At 43.8% G+C, this 16159-nt stretch overlaps 4 non-coding genes across 4 annotated transcripts; all 4 read left to right on the top strand.

The window, feature by feature from the left end:
* Nucleotides 1–129: 129 nt before the first annotated feature.
* On the top strand, nt 130–210 carry trnas-aga (transfer RNA serine (anticodon AGA)). The gene has a single exon. It is a non-coding gene; the product is annotated as a tRNA-Ser (tRNA).
* A 1584-nt stretch (nt 211–1794) lies between these two features.
* trnad-guc (transfer RNA aspartic acid (anticodon GUC)) lies at nt 1795–1866 on the top strand. Its single transcript has one exon. It is a non-coding gene; the product is annotated as a tRNA-Asp (tRNA).
* A 6862-nt stretch (nt 1867–8728) lies between these two features.
* On the top strand, nt 8729–8811 carry trnal-uaa (transfer RNA leucine (anticodon UAA)). Its single transcript has one exon. It is a non-coding gene; the product is annotated as a tRNA-Leu (tRNA).
* Nucleotides 8812–15757: 6946 nt separating this feature from the next.
* Nucleotides 15758–15840, top strand: trnal-uaa (transfer RNA leucine (anticodon UAA)). Its single transcript has one exon. It is a non-coding gene; the product is annotated as a tRNA-Leu (tRNA).
* Nucleotides 15841–16159: the final 319 nt, after the last annotated feature.

Below are 16159 nucleotides of genomic sequence, written 5' to 3'. Positions count from 1 at the left end.
CAGGAAGATGAGATTGCCTCGTCCAGATTTTTAGCAAACGGAGAATTTTTCAGGAGTCTTTGGCCGTCTGCTACACAGAGATGGATGACTGAGTTTATTCTGAGTAAAGTTTAAAAAGGTAGCGACACAGTAGTCGTGGCCGAGTGGTTAAGGCGATGGACTAGAAATCCATTGGTTTATCCCACGCAGGTTCGAATCCTGCCGACTACGATTCTCAGCATTTTTCATTCCATTTCACAATTTAACCGATTCTCTGCCAAACTGATCCTGAGATAGATGGAATAACGTCCCACACCTTTCAACTTTGACATTTTTTCCTCATTTTTATTAATCTGCAATATTCACGATACATCCGTTTCAAAAATCGCAAACATCAGTCAAAGTTGCGACAGAGATTCAGCCTGTCTATCCCTCGAGATGTCTGAGCCATCTGTGCATGCCCGTTGGTGCATGTAAATTTTTGGTTCTGTGTGTGTGGGTCTCTGTGTCTGTCTATCTATTTATATGTCTCTGTGTATGTGCAACTGTCACTGGATATCATCACCATGATTTTGGTATGTCCTGGAACTTATAAAAACGACTTGGGGAAAATAATACGGTTGTGAACTTTTGTATCGGCTTTGGTTCAGTGGCCGCATTCTCGACTGAATCGGGAGTTTCTCTGTTCAATTCTCACTCCTGAGACTTGAGCATATCATCTTGGCTAACACTCAAGTGCAGCACTTGGGGAATTTTGCAATGTTGAAGCTGTTGACTTTCGGATGAAATGTTGAATTGAAGCACCATCTGCACCCTCGGGTGGATATGAAAGTTTCCAGTGCATTACTCGAAAAAGAATAGGAGAGTTGCCCCCGTGTCAATATTACTAAAAATGTTCGTAAATGCTCACTGAAAGCCGATGTGCATGTGTTTGTATGTGGGGTTGGGGTTGAAGCCCAGATTCTCACAGAGACAGAATCCAGGTTCTCACAGGGCCAGAATAGCCGAGTGGTTGAGGCGTTGGCCTTAAAACTCAATGGGTTTGTGCCGCGTGGGTTCGTCCCCCACTCCTGGTGTCTCTTTAATTTAACACGGATTTCCTCCCATTCTGATCAGTGAGACCGGATTTTCATCGGTTGAATCAGCAATTTTCTGTAACAATGTGACACTCTGAACCGATAATGAAATGAAATTGTGAAATGTATCTGTGTCGCTCGGTTTCTGCCTCTCTCTCTCTCTTCAGAGTGTTTTGTATGTTTGAGTCTTTGTCTCTCTCAGTCTGACTCACTCTGTCTGTCCCTGTTTCTCTGTTTGTCTTTGTCTCTCAATCTGTCTCTTTCTCACGGTGCCACGTCTGGTCCAATGGGATACTGTCAGACTCTTTGTCTGACTGGCTCTCTCTTTCCCATCATTTCGGTCTGTCCATGTCTTTGCTTGTCTCTGTTAGTCCCTGCCTGTAAGCTGAGAAGTATTTACATCATTTTCTGTTTTAGTCTCTATCGCTCTCTCGCTATCTGTCTCTCTCCTTGTCACTGTGTTTATCACTGTCTTTCTCTCACTCTTTCCCTCTCTCTCTTAATAGATTACACACACACACATCTCTGTATCTGTATATATTTGAGTCTTTTTCTCACTCAGTCTGCCTCTCCTTCTCAGTCTCACACTTTCTGTCTCTCGTTGTCTCTATCTCGCTGTCTGTCTCTCCCTGTTTGTCGGTTTGTCTCTGTCTCTCAATGTGTCTGTCGACTTCTCCTGGTGTCCAGTTCTGTTCACAGTGACTCGATTCCTGCTCTGACAGAGCTGGTAACCGTCAGTTCCTCGTTAGTATAGTGGTGAGTATCCCTGCCTGTCACGCGGGAGACCGGGGTTCAATTCCCCGACGGGGAGGCAGTTGTTTCAAGATGTAGAATTTTACTTCTGTTTCTTGGAAGAGATGCATATTAAAAAGTTCCAGAGCAATATGGAACTGTAAAAATACAGGTCGATGAGATTGCCTCGTCCAGATTTTGAGCAAACGGAGAATTTTTCAGGAGTCTTTTGCCGTCTGCTACACAGTGATGGATGACTGAGTTTTTTCTGAGTAAAGTTTAAAAAGGCAGCGACATAGTAGTCGTGGCCGAGTGGTTAAGGCGATGGGCTAGAAATCCATTGGGTTATTCCGCACAGGTTCGAATCCTGCCGACTACGATTCTCAGCATTTTTCATTCCATTTCACAATTTAACCGGTTCTCTGCCAAACTGATGCTGAGATAGATGGAATAACGTCCCACACCTTTCAACTTTGACATTTTTTTCTCATTTTTATTAATCTGCAATATTCACGATACATCCGTTTCAAAAATCGCAAACATCAGTCAAAGTTGCGACAGTGATTCAGCCTGTCTATCCCTCGAGATGTCTGAGGCATCTGTGCATGCCCGTGGGTGCGTGTAAATTTTTGGATATGTGTGTGTGGGTCTCTGTGTCTGTCTATCTATTTATATGTCTCTGTGTGTGTGCAACTGTCACTGGAAATCATCACTATGAATTTGGTATGTCCTGGAACTTATAAAAAAGACTTGGGGAAAATAATACGGTTGTGAACTTTTGTATCGGCTTTGGTTCAGTGGCAGCATTCTCGACTGCATCAGGAGTTTGTGTGTTCAAGTCGCACTCCTGAGACTTGAGCATATCATCTTGGCTAACACTCAAGTGCAGCACTTGGGGAATTTTGCAATGTTGAAGCTGTTGACTTTCGGATGAAATGTTAAATTGAAGCTCCGTCTGCACCCTCGGGTGGATATGAAATTTCCCAGGTCATTACTCGAAAAAGAATCGGATAGTTGCCCCCGTGTCAATATTGCGAAAAATGTTCGTAAATGCTCACTGAAAGCCGATGTGTCTGTGTTTGTATGTGGCGTTGGCGTTGAAGCCCAGATGCTCACAGAGACAGAATGTAGGGTCCCACCGGACAAGGATAGCCGAGTGGTTAAGGCGTTGGCCGTAAAATTCAATGGTTTTTTTCCCCGTGGGTTCGTACCCCACTCCTGTGTCTCTTTAATTTAACACGGATTTCCTCCCATTCTGATCAGTGAGACCGGATTTTCATCGGTTGAATCAGCAATTTTGTGACACTCTCAACCGATGATGAAATGAAATTGTGAAATGTATCTGTGTCGCTCGGTCTCTGCCTCTCTCTCTCTCTTCAGGGAGCTGTGTATGTGTTTGTATGTTTGAGTCTTTGTCTCTCTCAGTCTGACTCACTCTGTCTGTTCCTGTTTCTCTGTTTGTCTCTGTCTCTCAATCTGTCTCTTTCTCACGTTGCCCACGTCTGTTCCAATGGGATTCCCTCAGACTCTTTGTCTGACTGGCTCTTTCTTTCCCATCATTTCGGTCTGTCCATGTATTTGCCTGCCTCTGTTAGTCCCTGCCTGTAAGCTGAGAAGTATTTCCATCATTTTCTGTTTTCGTCTCTATCGCTCTCTTTCTCTGCCTGTTTATCTCCATGTCACTGACTGTATCATTGTTTTTCTCTCACTCTTACCTCTCTCTCTTAATAGATCACACATACACACATCTCTGTATATGTGTGTGTTTGTTTCTTTTTTGTCACTCAGTCTGCCTCTCCTTCTCAGTCTTACACTTTCTGTCTCTCGTTGTTTCTATCTCGCTGTCTGTCTCTCCCTGTTTGTCGGATTGTCTCTGTCTCTCAATGTGTCTGTCGACTTCTCATGGTGTCCAGTTCTGTTCACAGCTCGATTCCTCCTCTGATAGAACTCATGATCGTTAGTATAGTGGTGAGTATCCCCGCCTGTTCCGCCGGAGACCGTGGTTCTGCTTCCCGACGCGGTGGCAGCATTTACAAAATGCAGAATTTTACTTCTGTTTATTGTTGTTGATTCATCTTAAAAAGTTCCAGAGCAATATAGAACAGTACAAATACAGGTAGAGGAGATTGCCTCTTCCAGATTTTTAGCAAACGGAGTCTTTTTCCGGATTCTGTGGCCGTCTGCTGCACAGAGATGGATGACTGAGTTATCTGAGTAACATTTAATGATGCAGCGAGCCAGTAGTCGTGGCCGAGTGGGTTAGACAATGGACAAAAAATCTATCGGGGTTTCTCTGAGCAGGTTTGAATCCTGCCGACTATGTTTCACAGCATATTTCATTCTGTTTCACAATTTAACCACGTTACTGCAAAACTGATTCTGAGATAGATGGAGCAACGTCCCACATCTTTCGACGCAGCCGCTGTTTTCTTTCTTTCATTAATTTGCAGTATTCACGATACATACGGATAGAAAAACGCAAAAGGCAGCCACAGTAGCGACAGTGACACTGCCTGTCTATCCATCTATTTTTCGAAGGCAACCTGTGTATATCTTGATCTGGGTGTCATGGTACATCAGTCATTGAAAGTTGCATGCAGGTGCAGCAGGTGGTGAAGAAGGCAAATGGCATGTTCGCCTTCATAGCTAGGAGATTTGAGTATAGGAGCAGGGAGGTCTTACTGCAGTTGTACAGGGCCTTGGTGCGGCCACACCTGGAATATTGTGTTCAGTTTTGGTCCCCGAATCTGAGCAAGGAAGTCCTTGCTATTGAGGGAGCACAGCGAAGGTTCACCAGCATGATTCCCGGGATGGCAGGATTTACATATGAGGAGAGACTGGATCAACTGGGCTGGTATCCACTGGAGTTTAGAAGAATGAGAGGGGATCATACAGAAACATATAACATTCTGACGAGATTGGACAGCTTAGACGCTGAAAGAATGTTCTCGTTGCTAGGGAGTATGAGACGAAGGATTACAGTCTAAGAGTAAGGAGTAAGCCATCTAGGACCGAGATGAGGAGAAACTGCTTCACTCAGAGAGTGGTTAACCTGTGACATTTTCTACCGCAGAAAGTCGTTGAGGCCAGTTCGTTAGATATATTCAAAAGGGAGTTAGATATGGCCCTTACGGCTAAAGCGATCAAGGGGTATGGAGAGAAAGCAGGAAAGGGGTACTGAGGTTGAATGATGAGCCATGATCGAAGGGCCGAATGGCATATTCCTGCACCTAATTTCTATGTCTCTATGTTTCTATGTTGATGCGTGCAAAGTTTTGGTTATTGTGTGTGCGTGTGTCTGTGTATGTCTATCTGTATGAATGTCTCTGTGTAGCTGCAACTGTCTGTGGAAATCATCACCATGAATTTGGTACGTCCTGGAACTTTAAAAAAAGCTTCGGGAAAATAATACGTTTGTGAACTTTGGTATCGGTTTTGGGACAGTGGCTCCATTCTCGACTGAATCAGGAGGTTGTGTGTGTAAGTCCCACTCCTGAGACTTGAACACATCATCTTGGATGACACTCAAATGCACTATTTGGGGAATGTTGCATTGTTGAAGCTCCATCTGCACCCTCGGGTGGATGTGAAAGTTCCCAGAGTCTTAGTCGAAAAATAATAGGAGAGCTGCGCCCGTGTCAATATTACGAAAAATGTTCGTAAATGCTCACTGAAATCCAATGTCTCTGTGTATCGCTGTGGGGGTGGAGCTGAAGCCCAGATTCTCACAGAGGCAGAGTCCAACCACTGACAGAATCAGGATCAGGATGGCCGAGTGGTACAGGCGTTGGACGTAAAATGTAATGGATTTATACCCGCGGGGCTGCAAACCCCACTCCTGGTAATTCCTTCATTAAACAGAGATTTTTCCCATCCTGCTCAGTGATACCTGATTTTCATCTGCTGAATCTCCAATTTTCTGTAACTATGTGACACTCTGAGCCGATAATGAAATGAAATTGTGAAATGTATCTGTGTCCCTCTCTCTCTTTAGAGAGCTGTGTATGTGTTTGTGTGTTTGAGTCTTTGTATCTCTCAGTCTGACCCACTCTGTCTGTCCCTGTTTCACTGTTTGTCTCTGTCTCTCAATCTGTCTCTTTCTCACGGTGTCCAGTCCTGTTGCAATGGGATTCTCTCAGACTCTCTGTCTGACTGTCTCTCTCTGTCCCATTATCTCTGTCTGTCCATGTCTTTGCCTGTCTCTGTTAGTCGCTGTCTCTAACCTGATAAGTATTTCCATTATTTTCTGTTTTTGTCTCTATGTCTCTCTCTCTATCTGTCTTTCTCTCTATCTGTCTCCCTCTTTGTCTCTCACTTTGTCCCTGTCCTTTTCTCTGGTTCTCAATGTGTCTGTCACTTTCTCACGGTGTCCAGTGCTGTTCGAATGGGATTCTCTCAGTCTCTCTGTCTGACTGTCTCACTCTTTCCCATCATCTCTGTCTGTCTATGTTTCTGCCTATCTGTCTCTCTTTGCCTGTCGCTGGTAATTCCTGTCTCTAACCTGCTGAGTATTTCCATCATTTTCTGTTTATATCTTTGCCTCTCTCTCGATCTGTCGCTCTCTCTCTATCTGTCTCTCTCCTTGTCATTGTCTTTATCACTGTCTTTCTTTCACTCTTTCCCTCTCTCTCGTTATTGATCACACACACACATCTCTGTATATGGAGGTGTTTGAGTCTTTTTCTCAGAGTCTGCCTGACTTTTCAGTCTCACCCTTTCTGTCTCTCGTTGTCTCTCTCTCTCGCTATCTGTCTCTCCCTGTTTGTCTCTGTCTCTCAATGTGTCTGTCGACTTCTGTTCACAGCTCGATAACTGCTCTGACGCAGCCCGTGTAGTGGTGAGTATCCCTGCTTGTTACATTGGAGAACCGGGTTCAAATCCCCAACGGAAACGCAGCTTTTTCAAAATGTCGAATTTTACTTCTGTTTCTTGGTATAGATTCATATTAAAAAGTTTCAGAGCAATATAGAACAGTAAAGATACAGCAAGAGGAGATTGCCTCTTCCAGATTTTTTGCAAACGGAGATGGATGACTGAGTTTTTTCTGAGTAACATTTAAAGTGCCAGAGACGCAGCAGTTGTGGCCGAGTGGTTAACGCGATGGTCGAGCAATCCTTTGGGTTTTCCCCGCGCATGAACGAATTTTGCCGGCTACGATTCTCAGCATTTTTCATTCCATTTTACAATTTAACCAGGTTTTTGCAAAACTGATCCTGAGAAAGGCGGAAGAACGTCCCACACCTTTCAACACTGACATCTATTTCTCATTTTTATGCAATATCTCAATATCTGCAATATTCAAGATACATACGGATAGAAAAACGCAAAAATCAGTCAAAGTAGAGACAGTGATTCAGCCTGTCTATCCTTCGATATGTATAAGGCATATGTGCATGTCCGTTGGTGCATGTATATTTTTGGTTATTTGTGTGTGCGTGTGTCTCTGTGTCTGTCTATATCTATATATGTCTCTGTGTATGTGCAACTGTCTGCGGAAATCATCTCCATGAATTTGGTATGTCCTGGAACTTATTAAAAAGTGTTGGGGAAAATAATACGATTGTGAACTTTGGTATCGGCTTTGGTTCAGTGGCAGCATCCTCGACTGAAAAACGCAAAAGCAAGACAAAGTAGCGACAGTGACCCTGCCTGTCTATCCATCTATTTGTCGAAGGCAACCTGTCTATATCTTAATCTGGGTGTCATGGTACATCAGTCATTGATTGTTGGTATGCAGGTGCAGAAGGCGGTAAAGAAGGCAAATGGCATGTTCGCCTTCATATTGAGGGGATTTGAGTATAGGAGCAGGGAGGTCTTACTGCAGTTGTACAGGGCCTTGGTGAGGCCACACCTGGAATATTATGTTCAGTTTTGGTCTCCAAATCTGAGGAAGGACGTCCTTGCTATTGAGGGAGCACAGCGAAGGTCACCAGCATAATTCCCGCAATGGCAGGACTGACGTATGAGGAGAGACTGGATCAACTGGGCTGGTATCTACTGGAGTTTAGAAGAATGAGAAGGGATCTCATAGAAACATATAAAATTCTGACGAGATTGGACAGCTTAGAGGCTGGAAGAATGTTACCGTTGATGGGGTGTTCGAGACCAAGGATCATAGTCTAAGAATAAGGTGTAAGCCATTTAGGACCGAGATGAGGAGAAACTTCTTCACTCAGAGAGTGGTTAACGTGTGAAATTTTCTACCGCAGAATGTAATTGAGGCCAGTTGGTTAGATATATTCAAAAGGGCCCTTACGGCTAAAGCGATCAAAGGGTATGGAGAGAAAGCAGGAATGGGGTACTGAGGTTGAATGATGAGCCATGATCTTATTGAATGGTGGTGCAGGCTCGAAGGGCCGAATGGCATATTCCTGCACCAAATTTCTATGTTTCTATGTTTCTATGTTGATGCGTGTATATCTTTGGTTATTGTGTGTACGTGTGTCTGTGTATGTCTATCTGTATGTATGTCTCTGTGTATGTGCAACTCTCTGTGGAAATCATCACCATGAATTTGGTACGTCCTGGAACTTTTAAAAAAACTTGGGGAAAATAATACGGTTGTGATCTTTGAGATCGATTTTGGTTCAGTGGCTCCATTCTCGACTGAATCAGGAGGTTGTGTGTGTAAGTCCTAACCCTGAGACTTGAACACATCATCTTGGCTGACACTCAAATGCAGTACTTGGGTAATGTTGCATTGTTGAAGCTGTTGACCATCGGCTGAAATTTTAAATTGAAACTCCATCTGCAACCTCGGGTGGATGTGAAAGTTCCCAGAGCCTTAGTCGAAAAAGAATAGGAGAGTTGCGCCCGTGTCAATATTAAGAAAAATGTTCGTAAATGCTGCCTGAAATCCTGTGTGTCTGTGTGTCGCTGTGGGGGTGGGGCTGAAGCCTAGATTCTCACAGAGGCAGAGACCAACCATTGACAGGATCAGGACCAGGATGGCCGAGTGGTAAAGGCGTTGGATTTAAGATGTAATGGGTTTATACCCGCGTGGGTTTGAACCCCAGTCCTGGTAATTCCTTAATTAAACGTCGATATTTCCCATCCTGCTCAGTGATACCCGATTCTCATCTGCTGAATCTCCAATTTTCTGCAACGATATGACACTCTGAGCCGATAATGAAATGAAATTGCGAAATGTATCTGTGTCGCTCGGTCTCTGCCGCTCTCTCCCTTTCGAGAGCTGTGTTTGTGTATGTGTGTTTGAGTCTTTGTCTCTCTCAGTCTGCCTCTCTCTGTCCCATGATCTTTGTCTGTCCATGTCTTTGCCTGTCTCTGTTAGTCCCTGACTCTAACCTGATAATATTTCCATTATTTGCTGTTTTTGTCTCTATGTCTCTCTCTCTCTATCTGTCTTTCTCTCTATCTGTCGCCCTCTTTGTCTCTCTCTTTGTCCCTGTCCTTTTCTCTGTCATTCCATCGCAATTTGCCTCCCTCTCTTTATGGAGCACGCAAATACATCTCTGTGTATGTATGTGTTTGAGTCTTTTTCTCATTCATTCTGATCCTCCCTTTCAGACTCAAACTTTATGTCTCTCTTTGTCTCTATCTCACTGTCTGTCTCTCCCTGTTTCCCTGTTTGTCTCTGGTTCTCAATGTGTCTGTCTCTTTCTCACCGTGTCCAGTTCTGTTCGAATGGGATTCTCTCAGTCTCTCTGTCTGACTGTCTCACTCTTTCCCATCATCTCTGTCTGTCTACGTTTCTGCCTGTCTGTCTCTCTTTGCCTGTCGCTGATAGTTCCTGTCTCTAACCTGCTGAGTATTTCCATCATTTTCTGTTGAAATCTTTGTCTCTCTCTCTATCTGTCGCTCTCTCTCTATCTGTCTCTCACCTTGTCACTTTCTTTATCACTGTCTTTCTCTCACTCTTTCCCTCTCTTTTTATAGATCACACTTACACATCTCTGTATATGTAGGTGTTTGAGTCTTTTTCTCGCTGTTCTGACTGACTTTTCAGTCTCACCCTTTCTGTCTCTCGTTGTGTCTCTCTCGCATTCTGTCTATCCCTGTTTGTCGGTTTGTGTCTGTCTATCAATGAGTCTGTCGACTTCTGTTCACAGCTTGTTTACTGCTCTGACGCAACACGTTCCCTTGTCCGTATAGTGATAATTATGCCCCCCTTTTACGCGGGAGAACCGGGTTCAATTCCCCGACGAAAAAGCAGCTTTTTCAAAATGTCGAATTTTACTTCTGTTTCTTGGTATAGATTCATGTTAAAAAGTTCCAGAGCAATATAGAACAATAAAAATGCAGCGAGAGGAGATTGCCTCTTCCAGACTTTTTGCAACGGAGACTTTTTCAGGATTCTGTGGCCGTCTGCTGCGCACAGATGGATGACTGAGTTTTTTCTGTGTAACATTTAAAGTGCCAGAGCGGCAGTAGTTGGTGCCGAGTGGTTAAAGCGATGGTTTAGAAATTCTGTGGGTTTTCTGCGCGTAGGTTCGAATCATGCCGACGACAATTCAAAGCATTTTTCATTACATTTTACAATTTAACCAGGTTTTTGCAAAACTGATCCTGAGATAGGCGGAATAACGTCCCACACATTTCATCACTGACATCTATTTCTCATTTTTATTAATCTGCAATATTGATGATACATATGGATAGAAAAACGCAATAATCAGCCAAAGTAGCGATCGTGATTCAGCCTGTCTATCCCTCTATATGTCTAAGGCATGTCTGTTGGTGCATGTATATTTTTGGTTATGTGTGTGGGTGTGTGTGTCTCTGAGTCTGTCTATCTGTATATATGTCTCTGCGTATGTGCAACTGTATGTGCAAGTCATCACCATGAATTTGGTATGTGCTGGAACTTTTTAAAAAGACTTGGGGAAAATAATACGCTTGTGAACTTTAGTATCAGCTTTGGTTCAGCGGCAGTATCCTCGACTGAAAAACGCAAAAGACAGCCAAAGTTGCAACAGTGACCCTGCCTGTCTATCCATCTATTTGTCTAAGGCATTCTTTGTATATCTTGATCTGGGTGTCATGATACATCAGTCATTGATTTTTGGTATGCAGGTGCAGCAGGCGGTGAAGAAGGCAAATGGCATGTTCCCCTTCACAGCTAGGGGATTTGAGTATAGGAGCAGGGAGGTCTTACTGCAGTTGTACAGGGCTTCCGTGAGGCCACACCTGGAACATTGTGTTCAGTTTTGGTCTCCGAATCTGAGGAAGGACGTCCTTGCTATTGAGGGAGTACAGCGAAGGATCACCAGCTTGATTGCCGGGATGGCAGGACTGACATATGAGGAGAGACTGGATCAACTGGGCTGGTATCCACTGGAGTTTAGAAGAATGAGAGGAGATTTCAAAGAAACATATAAAATTCTGACGAGATTGGACAGCTTAGAGGCTGGAAGAATGTTCTCGCTGCTGGGGAGTTCGGGACCAAGGATCACAGTCTTTGAGTAAGGGGTAAACCAATTAGAAATGAGATGAGGAGAAACGTTTTCACTCAGAGAGTGGTTAACCTGTGAAATTTTCTATTGCAGAAAGTCGTTGAGGCTAGTTCGTTAGATATATTCAAAAGGGAGTTAGATATTGCCCTTACGGCTAAAGGGATGAAGGGGTATGGAGAGAAAGCAGGAAAGGGGTACTGAGGTTGAATGATAAGCCATGATGTTATTGAATGGTGGTGCAGGCTCTAAGGGCCGAATGGCATATATCTGCACCTAATTTCTATGTTTCTATGTTGATGCGTGTATATTTTTGGTTATTTTATGTGTGTGTGTGTCTGTGTATGTCTATCTGTATGTTTGTCTCTGTGTATGTGCAGCTGTCTGTGGAAATCATTACCATGAATTTGGTACATCCTGGAACTTTTTAAAAAACTTGGGGAAAATAATACGGATGTGAACTTTGGTATCGGCTTTGGTTCAGTGGCGGTATTCTCGACTGAATCAGGAGTTTGTGTGTTTAAGTCCCGCTCCTGAGACTTGAACCCATAATTTTGGCTGACACTCAAGTGCAGTACTTGGGGAATTTTGCATTGTTGAAGCTGTTGACTTTCGGAAGAAATGTTAAATTAAAGCTCCGTCTGCACCCTCGGGTGGATCACAGCATTACTCGAAAAAGAATAGGAGAGTTGCCGCCGTGTCAATATTAATAAAAATGCTCCTAAGTGCTCACTGAAACCCTATGTGTATGTGTGTGTCTGTCGGGTGGAGTTGAAGCCCAGATTCTCACAGATACAGAATCGAAACACTGGAAGGACCAGGGTGGCCGAGTGGTTAAGGCGTTGGCCTTAAAATTCAATGGGATTTTCCCACGAGGGTTCGTACCCCACTCCTCGAATCTCTTTAATTTATCATTGATTTTCTCCCATGCTGATCAGTGATACCCAATTTTGATCTGTTGAATCAACAATTTTCTGTAACTCTGTGACACTCTGAGCCGATCATGAAATGAAAAGTGAAATGTATCTCTGTATCTCAGTCTCTGCCTTTCTGTCTTTAGAGAGCTGTGCATGTGTCTGTGTGCTTGAGTCTGAGTCTGCCTCTCTCTGATTCACTCTGTTTGTGCCTTTTTCTCTGTTTGTCTCTGTCTCTCAATCTGTCTCTTTCTCACGGTGCCCACGTCTGTTCCAATGGGATTCTCTCAGACTCTTTGTCTGACTGTCATTCTCTTTCCCATCATCTCTGCCCATGTCTTTGCCTGTCTCACTTTGTCCCTGTCTCTAACCTGATGAGTATTTTCATCATTTTCTGTTTTAGAAACATAGAAACATAGAAAATAGCTGCAGGAGTAGGCCATTAGGCCCTTCGAGCCTGCGCCACCATTCAATATGTTCATGGCTGATCATTCCTTCAGTTCCCCTTTCCTGCTTTCTCTCCATACCCCTTCACCCCCTTCTCCGTAAGGGCCATATCTAACTCCCTCTTGAATATATCCAATGAACTGGCATCAACAACTCTCTGCGGCAGGGAATTCCACAGGTCAACAACTATGTGAGTGAAAAAGTTTCTCCTCATCTCAGTGATAAATGGCCTATCCCTTATCCTAAGACTATATCCCCTTGTTCTGGACTTCACCAACATCGAGAACATTCTTCCTGCATCTAACATGTACAGTCCCGTCAGAATCTGTTATATTTCTATGAGATCCCCTCTTATCATTCTAAACGGCAGTGAATAAAGGCCCAGTTGATCCTATCTCTCCTCATATGACAATCCTGCCATCCCTGGAATCAGTCTGTTGACAATATCGGACCGAGTCAGCATGGATTTATGAAAGGGAAATCATGCTTGATGAATCTTCTGGAATTTTTTGAGGATGTAACGAGTAGAGTGGACATTGGAGAACCAGTGGATGTGGTGTATGTGCACTTTCAATAGGCTTTTGACAAGGTCCCGCACAAGAGATTGGTGCACAAATTCCAAGCGCATGATATTGGGATTAATGTACAGACGTGAATAGAGAACTGTTTGGCAACTGGTTTGCTGCACTCCCTCAATGGCAAGAACGTCCTTCCTCAGACTAGGAGACCAAAACTGAACACAATATACCAGGTCTGGCCTCACTAAGGCCTTGTACAACTGCTGTATGGTCTCCCTGCTCCTATATTCAAATCACCTAGCTATGAAGGCCAGCATACCATTTGCCTTCTTTACCGCCTGCTGTACCTGCATGCCCACTTTCAGTGACTGATAAACCATGACACCCAGGTCTCGTTGCACCTCCCCTTTTTCTAGTCTGCCGCAATTCATATAATATTCTGCCTTCGTGTTTTTGCCCCCAAAATGGATAACCTCACATTTATCCACATTATACTGCATCTGCCATATATTTGCCCACTCACCTAATCTGTCCAAGTCACCCTGCAGCCTCTTAGCATCCTCCTCACAGCTCGCACCGCCACCCAGTTTAGTGCCATCCGCAAACTTGGAGAAATTACACTCTGTTCCTTCAACCAAATCGTTAATGTATATTGTAAAGAGCTGGGGTCCCAGCACTGAGCCCTGCGGCACACCACTAGTAACTGCCTGCCATTCTGAAAAGGACCTGTTTATCCCGATTCTCTGCTTCCTGTCTGCCAACCAGTTCTCTATCCATGTCAGTACATTAATCCCAATACCATGCGCTTGGACTTTGTGCACCAATCTCTTGAGCGGGACCTTGTCAAAAGCCTACTGAAAGTCCAAATACACCACATCCACTGGTTTTCCCTTGTCCACTCTACTCGTTCCATCCACAAAAAATTCCAAAAGATTCGTCAAGCCTGATTTCCATTTCATAAATCTATGCTGACTCATCCGATCCTGTCACTGCTTTCCAAATGGGCTGCGATTTCATCCTTAATGATTGATTCCAACATTTTCCGCACTACTGATGTCAGGCTAACCGGTGTTAAATTACCCGCTATCTCTCTCCCTCATTTTTTTAAAAGTGCCGTCACATTAGCTACCCTCCAGTCCATAGGAACTGATCCAGAGTTGATAGATTGTTGGAAAATGATCACCAATGCATCCACTATTCTAGGGCCACTTCCTTAAGTACTCTGGGATGCAGACTATCAGGACCCAGGAATTTTTCGGCATTTAATCCCATCAATTTCCCTAACACAATTTCCCGCCAATAAGGATATCTTTCAGTTCCTCATTCTCACTAGACTCACAGTCCCCTAGTACATTTGGAAGTTTTTTTGTATCTTCCTTTGTAAAGACAGAACCGAATTATTGTCTCTATCTCTCTCTATATCTGTCTTTCTCTCTATCTGTCTCCCTCTTTGTCTCTCTCTTTGTCCCTGTCTTTGTCTCTATCATTCTATCACTATTTGCCTCCCTCTCTTTATGGAGCACACAAACACATCTCTGTGTATGTATGAGTTTGAGTCTTTCTGTCATTCAGTCTGACCCTCCCTCTCAGGCTCAAAGTTTCTGTCTCTCTTTGTATCTATCTCGCTATCTGACTCTCCCTGTCTCTCAACTTATCTGTCTCTTTCTCACGATGTCCAGTTCTGTTCCAATGGGATTCTCTCAGTCTCTCTGTCCGACTGTCTTTCTCATTCCCATCATCTCTGTCTGTCCATGTCTCTACCTGTCTCTCTCTTTGCCTGTCTCTGTTAGTTCCTTTCTCTAACCTGCTGAGTATTTCCATCATTTTCTGTTTATATCTCTGTCTATCTCTCTATCTGTCGCTACTCTTTCTCGGTCTCTCTCTTTGTCACTGTATTTGTCACTGTCTTTCTCTCACTCTTTCCCTCACTCTCTTTATAGAGCACACACAAACACATCTCTGTATATGTGTGTGTTTGAGTCTTTTTCTCACTCAGTCTGCCTCTCCTTCTCAGTCTCATACTTTCTGTCTCACGTTGAATCTATCTCGCTGTCTGTCTCTCCCTGTTTGTCGGTTTGTCTCTGTCTCTCAAAGTGCCTTTCGACTTCTCATGGTGTCCAGTTCTGTTCACAGCTCGATTCCTGCTCTGACAAAACAAATACCCGTCAGTTCCTCGTTCGTGTAGGAGTTAGTATCCCTCCCTGTCATGCGCGAGGTCGGGGTTTAATTCCCTGACGAGGGTGGAGCTTTTTCAAAATGTTGAATATTACTTCGATATGTCCTGGAACGTTATAAAAAGACTTGGGGAAAGTAATACGGATGTGAGCTTTGGTATCGGCTTTGGTTCATTGGCAGCATTCTCGACTGAATCAGGAGGCTGTATGTGTAAGTCCGACTCCTGAGACTTGAGCAGAGAATCTTGGCTGACACTCAAATGCAGAACTTGGGAAATTTTGCATTGTTGAAGCTGTTGACTTTCGGATGAAATGTTAAATTCAAGTTCCGTCTGCACCCTCGGGTGTATGTGAAAGTTTCCAGAGCATTACTCGAAAAATAATAGCAGAGTTGCCCCTGTGTCAATATTAGGATAAATTTTGGAAAATGCTCATTGAAAACCTGTGTCTGTGAGAGTGGATCTGCAGCCCAGATTCTCACAGAGATAAAATCCGAATGCTGACAAAACCAGGATGGCCGAGTGGTTTAGGCGTTGGACGTAAAATCCAATGGGTGTATAGCTGCGTGGGTTCGAACCCCACTCCTCGTAAATCTTTAAATTCAAACCGGTTTCCTCCCATCCTGCTCAGTTATACTTGAATATATTCTGTTGAATCTGCACATGTCGATAACTTTATAACGTTCTCAACTGACAAAGAAATGGGATTATGCAATGTTTCTGTGCCTCTCAACCTCTGTCTTAAGAGAGCTCTTTATGTGTTTGTGTTTGAGTCTGACTTACTCTGTCTGAGCAATTTCAAGCTGAATTTAGGGAGCTGGGAGGTAAATTAACAAATATGACCTCAAAGGTAGCAATTTCATGATAGCGCCCAATACCACCTGCGAGTCAGAGTAGGAATCGCAGGATA

The sequence above is a fragment of the Pristiophorus japonicus genome, chromosome 23, assembly GCF_044704955.1.
Source record: "Pristiophorus japonicus isolate sPriJap1 chromosome 23, sPriJap1.hap1, whole genome shotgun sequence".
NCBI lineage: Eukaryota > Metazoa > Chordata > Chondrichthyes > Pristiophoridae > Pristiophorus > Pristiophorus japonicus.
Note: the sequence above shows the minus strand (reverse complement) of the source record. Positions and strands in the feature narration are given on the sequence as shown.